This window comes from Puma concolor, chromosome A1, assembly GCF_028749965.1.
Source record: "Puma concolor isolate L17-30 chromosome A1, mPumCon1.1.hap2, whole genome shotgun sequence".
Classification (NCBI taxonomy): domain Eukaryota; kingdom Metazoa; phylum Chordata; class Mammalia; order Carnivora; family Felidae; genus Puma; species Puma concolor.
The window spans coordinates 218998334-219004652 of NC_141667.1; positions in this window are offsets into that span (position 1 = coordinate 218998334).

The following is a 6319-nucleotide window of genomic DNA, read 5'->3' on the forward strand; positions in this document are numbered from 1 at the left end:
CTTTCTAGATAGGTCCCCTGAGACAAGGGAAACAAGTGAAAAAATGAACTCTTCTGAACTCTGCACAGTGAAGGAAACAATCAACAAACCTAAAAGACAACCCAAAGAATGGCAGAAGGTATTTGCAAATGACCTATCCAATAAAGGGCTAGTATCCAAAATATATTTTAAAAACTTGTAACACTCAAAAAACAAATAATCCAATTAAAATTGGGCAGAACACATTAATAGACATTTCTGCAAAGAACACTGAGATGCCCAACAGACACATGAAACGATGCTCATCATCACTTATCAGGAAAATACAAATCAAAACTACAATGATATATCACCTCGCACCTGTCAGAATGGCAACAACACAAGAAACAAGTGTTGGTGAGGATGTAGAGAAAAAGGAACCCTTGTGCGCTGTTGGTGGGAATACGAACTGGTGCAGTCACTCTAAAAAACAGTATGGAGGTTAAAAATAGAATTACCCTATAATCCAGCAATTGCACTACTGGGTATTTACCCAAAGAATACAAAAATATAATTCAAAGGAGTATATGCACCCCAATATTTATAGCAGCATTATCAACAATAGCCAAATTATGGAAAGATCCCAAGTGTCCATCAACTGATGAATGGATAAAGAAGATATGGTATACCAAGGGATACAGGAGTACTGATGCATAGGGGCACTTGTACCCCAATGTTTATAGCAGCATTCTCAACAATAGCTAAATTATGGAAAGAGCCTAAATGCCCATCAACTGACGAATGGATAAAGAAATTGTGGTTTATATACACAATGGAATACTACGTGGCAATGAGAAAGAATGAAATATGGCCCTTTGTAGCAACGTGGATGGAACTGGAGAGTGTTATGCTAAGTGAAATAAGTCATACAGAGAAAGACAAATACCATATGTTTTCACTCTTATGTGGAGCCTGAGAAACTTAACAGAAGACCATGGGGGAGGGGAAAAAAAAAAAAAAAGGTTAGAGAGGGAGGGAGCCAAAACATAAAAGACTCTTAAAAACTGAGAACAAACTGAGGGTTGATGGGGGGAGGGAGGGAGGCGAGGGTGTGTGATGGGCATTGAGGACGGCACCTTTGGGGATGAGCACTGGGTGTTGTATGGAAACCAATTTGACAATACATTTCATAATAAATAAATAAATAAATAAAATAAAAACTAAAACAAAAAGAAGATATGGTATATATATACAATGGGATATTATACAGCCATAAAAAAAGAATGAATTCTTGTCATTTGCCATGACGTGGATGGAACTAGAGAATATTATTCTATGCAAAATAAGTCAGAGAAAGATAAATACTGTATGATTTCACTTATATGTGGAATTTAGAAAACAAAGTAATGGGGGGAAAAAGAGGGAGAAAGAGAGACAAACCAAGAAAGAGACTCTTAACTAAAGAGAACACATTGATGATGGTTACCAGAGGTGAGGTGGGTGGGAGGATGTGTTAAATAGGTAATAGGGACTGAGGAGGGCACTTGTCATAATGACTACCAGATGATGTATGGAATTGAATCACTATATTGCACACCTGAAACTAATACAGCACCTTATGTTAACTGGAATTAAAATTAAAACTCTAAGAAAAAAAAGATACTTCCTTATTACATTTAAACATGTGAACTATACCACAAGTTTCAATATCCTAACTTGGCATTTATTTACATTTTAAAATACACTAGGAGGGCACCTGGGTGGCTCAGTTGGTTGAGCACCGACTTTGACTCAGGTCATTATCTCACAGTTCATGAGTTCGAGGCCCACATTGGGCTCTGTGCTGACAGTTCAGAGCCTGGGGCCTGCTTCAGATTCTGTGTCTCCCTCTCTCTCTCTGCCCTCCCCTGCTCATGTTCTGTCTCTCTCACCCTCAAAAATAAAAATAAAAAATATTAAATGAATGAATGAGTGAATGAATGGCATACACTAGGAACCTCAAACAGGATACTGGCCAAGATTTTTCTTAACTGTAAGAGGCCCCTGAGAAATATGACCAGTTATCTGGCAGCTGCATTTATACAAGCAAGATACCCTAAGTTCCTCTAACTGCCCCAAATCAGAAACATGGAGACAAAGTCTTTTCATAGAGAAAAAAGCCTTGGCTTCAGACTTTTGAACAAAGATCAAGATGTTCATGTCACAAAGGCAATGGTTATGGTGATCTCAGAGCCAATGATGGCAAGAGGTGACACATAGAGATTGAAGGGGGCCAATAAAACATCTAAACTGCTTACAGTTATGTCCACCACCACAAAGTCCTCAGATGTCATGGGTAGCAGAAAGGAGATGCAAAGTTTCTGCCAAGCAAAAAAAAAAAAAAGAGCCTGACAGAGAAAGTGTTCTACCCACTCCCCTACAACTGGATGGATAGCGGGCCGGGTGCGACAGGCAGGGTAGGGTAGACAGTGCTTTTGTTTGTTTGGAGGTTGGTTGTGATTTGGGGCAGATTTTTTGGTTTTGGTGTTTGGTTTTTCTGTTTGTTCCATGAAGTGGGTTCTGCACCTGTCTTTCTCATTGCCCTGAGTCGTTTTGATTGGATCTCCAAGATGCTTTCCCCAGGGTATGTTTTGGGGAAGAGCTCAGAATAGTCACATTGGATCTAGTTCCCCTGATTATTAAGTGACAAGGATAGGATAATAGAAGCTAGCTTTTTATTTTTTGCTCTCTTGAATCTGAAACAAGTTTACTGCCAGAAACGGATGCAGATAAAAAATATATTCAAGTGACTGGGACTTGGAATCACCACAGAAAATATTCTTCTATTTAACATCAGAATGCAAAACAAGAAGTATGTTGGGCTTTTTGGTACTGGATGTTCAGCTGAATTACATCCATTCTCCATAGGGGCAGTTGGGTAAAGAAGACACGATATACACCCCAGTCCTTCCCCCACCCAGGAGGAGTCAACATATAGGAGACACTGGTGAACAAAAACAGACAATGCCCTCACTTCCTCTAGCTTACAGTCCAGGGCCTCTTAGAGGCAAAGACAAGAAATAGCTTTCATTTCTCATAATACAAAAACTACAAGGGACGTTGGAGAGTATCCAGGTGAATGAATGGCTTCATTTTATAAACGAGAAAATTAAAACCATCCCAAACCCATTCGTGAGAGTGATGAGGCTCTATGCTGAGTGCTCCATTTGGAACACTCATTTGACTCATTACAACCACATGGAGCAGACCATGTAGTTAGGCCCATTTTCAGAAAGGTTTAGTCTCTAGGTTGTGAATAAATAACTGATGGATGAATGAATGAGGAATTCTAATGCATTTACTGTTATTGCATTCTTTCCTGAGGAGCTCTCTGGACAGGTCACTGTTCCCCCATCAAATCTAGTCCTTTCCTGGGGCTCCTGGTCTCTGTAAATGGCCCACCACACGTCACTGACACAAGCCAAAAACATAGGACTCTCATTAATATCTTCGTCTCTCACAGGTACCTTGAAAATCCTTCACCAAGTCCTGATAGTTTTTTAACTCCTACCACAGCTCTGCACCCCCCACCATTACTCCCCTCGTCCAAACTGCCATCATCTCTCACCTAATGACCACAGCCACCTCCTCACTAGGTCCCCACACGCATTCTGGGCTTCCTTCAATCTGCCTTCCAGGGCCTTCCAGCAAGGGTGGCCTTTTCCAAAGACGTGGTTTGAGGCCCAAAACCCCCACATGGGACAAAGCATGGCAGACACCCCAGTTTGAGATCTAAGGAGTTTCCTAAAAAGGGAACCTCCAGGATGCAATACATACTGACACTGGTACATAGGACCCAAACCAAATCCACTCTGATCTCTAACCCACCAGACTGCTACTGATTTCAGTAGCAATTGAACCTGCTGACAAGGTTCTCAGAGAAGAGGCTGCAAAAAAAAAAGTAGCAAAGTTTCTTCAGACATGGGTTTTTTTCAGCCTCAGCTCTTATGTTGTCCATAGGACTGCATCTTGTTTTTCACTTCTTGCCCTTATACTGAGCTCTTTGCAATCTTACCGTCACCTTTTCATCCATCAGAGAGTTGACAAAGCCCACAGTACACCTGTCTTTGGCCCAGCCCCAAGCACAGATATTAGAAGATCGTTGAGTTAACACTTATAGGCCATAGTTTATATTCTCAAGACCTTAGTCATAGGTGAGAGCTAGTGAACGAGGCAATATATACACTTTTATTTTCAAATACTGGAAGATTTTCTAGTGGCTACATCAAGGAGTAGACCTGCTGGGCTGGGAACAGGCATGTGTGAAAACTGTCAGTCAACATTTGCATTGCAAGGACTGAAGCCAATTTAAGTAGGAAAGGAGATTGTTAGGATAGTGGATGGCACTATCCATAGTGGATGGCCTGATACTGCCCGAATCAGGCATGGGGGACTCAAAAGTCAAGGGCAGTGCCCCCAAGCAATTCTACCTTCTGCAGTGAGGAGCAGGAAGGAAGGAGGGAATAACCCTCCCAACTCTGCACAGGGGCTCAGGATCTAAGCACCTAAAAAGAATTACAACCAAGTAATTACACTTGCAGGTACATATTCAAAACACAGAAGGCAGGGACTCAAACAGTTATTTGGTCCAACGTTCATAGAAGCATTATCCACAATAACCAAAAGGTTTCACAAACAACCCTAATGTCCATTGATGGGTGAATGGATAAACAAAAGGTGATGTATATATACCATGGAATATCACTCAGTCTTCAAGGGAAATGAAGTTCTGATTCATGCCACAACATAGATGAATCTTGAAGACATACTAAGTAAAATAAGTGAGTCAACAAAAGGACAAATACTGTCTGATTCCTGTTTTATGAGTAGTCAAATTCTCAGAGGCACAGGTACAATGGTGGTTACCGAGAGCTGGAGAGAACAAGGGGAAACCACTGTTTAATGGATACAGAAGTTTTGAAGGAGATATGAAAAAGTTGTGGGTGTAGATAGTGGGGATGTACTTAACCTCGCGAACGCACTCGAGGCCATTGAATTGTATATTTACTAATGGTTAAAATGATAAATATTATGTATTTTTTTACTGCAGTCATAAAAAAGGGTTGCAAACACCCACAACACTCATTTTTCAGTGTAGACTCTTCCATACATTCATATTCATGGGCATGTATTACTTAAAGCAGATTTTTTTAAATTAAGGGATTTATACAGTTATAGGATATGTTTTCAACTATGTAAAAGTGGATCTACTATATCTTAGAAATGGTAAGTTATTGAGAAAAAAACCTGCAAAGGCCAAAAACTGCATCTGTGTGTAAATGTATTCATCAATGTAAATAAATTCACTCACTGCTGTTGCTCCCACAGACGCAGGGAACAGACTCTCTCCCTTTCTTCCCTCTCCTCCACGTCCAACCCCAGCTTCCTGTCACACACATAGTGAATTTCATAACTCTAGCAATCTCTCAACCAAAAAGAAATTCTTGGCACAAGATTTATCACTCCCCCAAAACATAATGCAAATTATATTTTTAATGCCTGGAGCATTAATTTGAGAATGTGAACAATAATTGCAGGACTGTCACAAAAAGACTTGCAGTCTCTTCCCCCATTCTCCCCACCCTCCCCACCAAAAAAATAGAGAACAATGGAGGATGTGGAAGCTGTCACTGGCCTGGGGAGTGCAGACAGCCAAAATGGATCTCCAGTAGCGTTCAGATGAAACCGCAAAGGATCAGGTTAGTCAGCCTCTATTTCTTGGCTGACGCTTTTGCACCGTGATACCACAGCGTTCATCCATGATGGCAGACATACACAAGTCAAAATAACTTACCAGCGAATCTTTAAGAAGCCTGCTATGTGCCCAGCACTGTAACCTCAAGTCTCTATTCTGCCAGATCTAAGATGTCAAATGGAAGAGGGAAACTGTCCAGCTCTTCAGTGTCCCCGTTGAGCTTCTTGAGAACGGGAAGCAGGTTTTGTTCACCGCCCAATGCCTGACACATAGTAAGCGCCTAAAAGATGTTTGCAGTGATGCCTGAATGAGGAAACCAAGTGAAGATCCAGGGCGCTTTGCCGCATAGACAGGTACGACAAATAATCGATGGCCTCGCCTCCGTAGACTGACAGCAAGTGGATCAGGAGCCCAAGTCAAGCTGCCATCGTGCTGAGCAGTGGCCAGGAAAGTAGGGACTTCAGTCCTTCCACAAGCACTTAGTGAATGGCTCCTCTGTTGCAGACACTGCACCAAACTCTGAGGGTACACAGGAAAAGGGGATGCCGCCCCTGCACTTGGGCTGCTTCGGTTGCTTTCAGTCTTGAGGGAGAAGATGTGTCCGCCTACAACCACAGCACAGAGTGG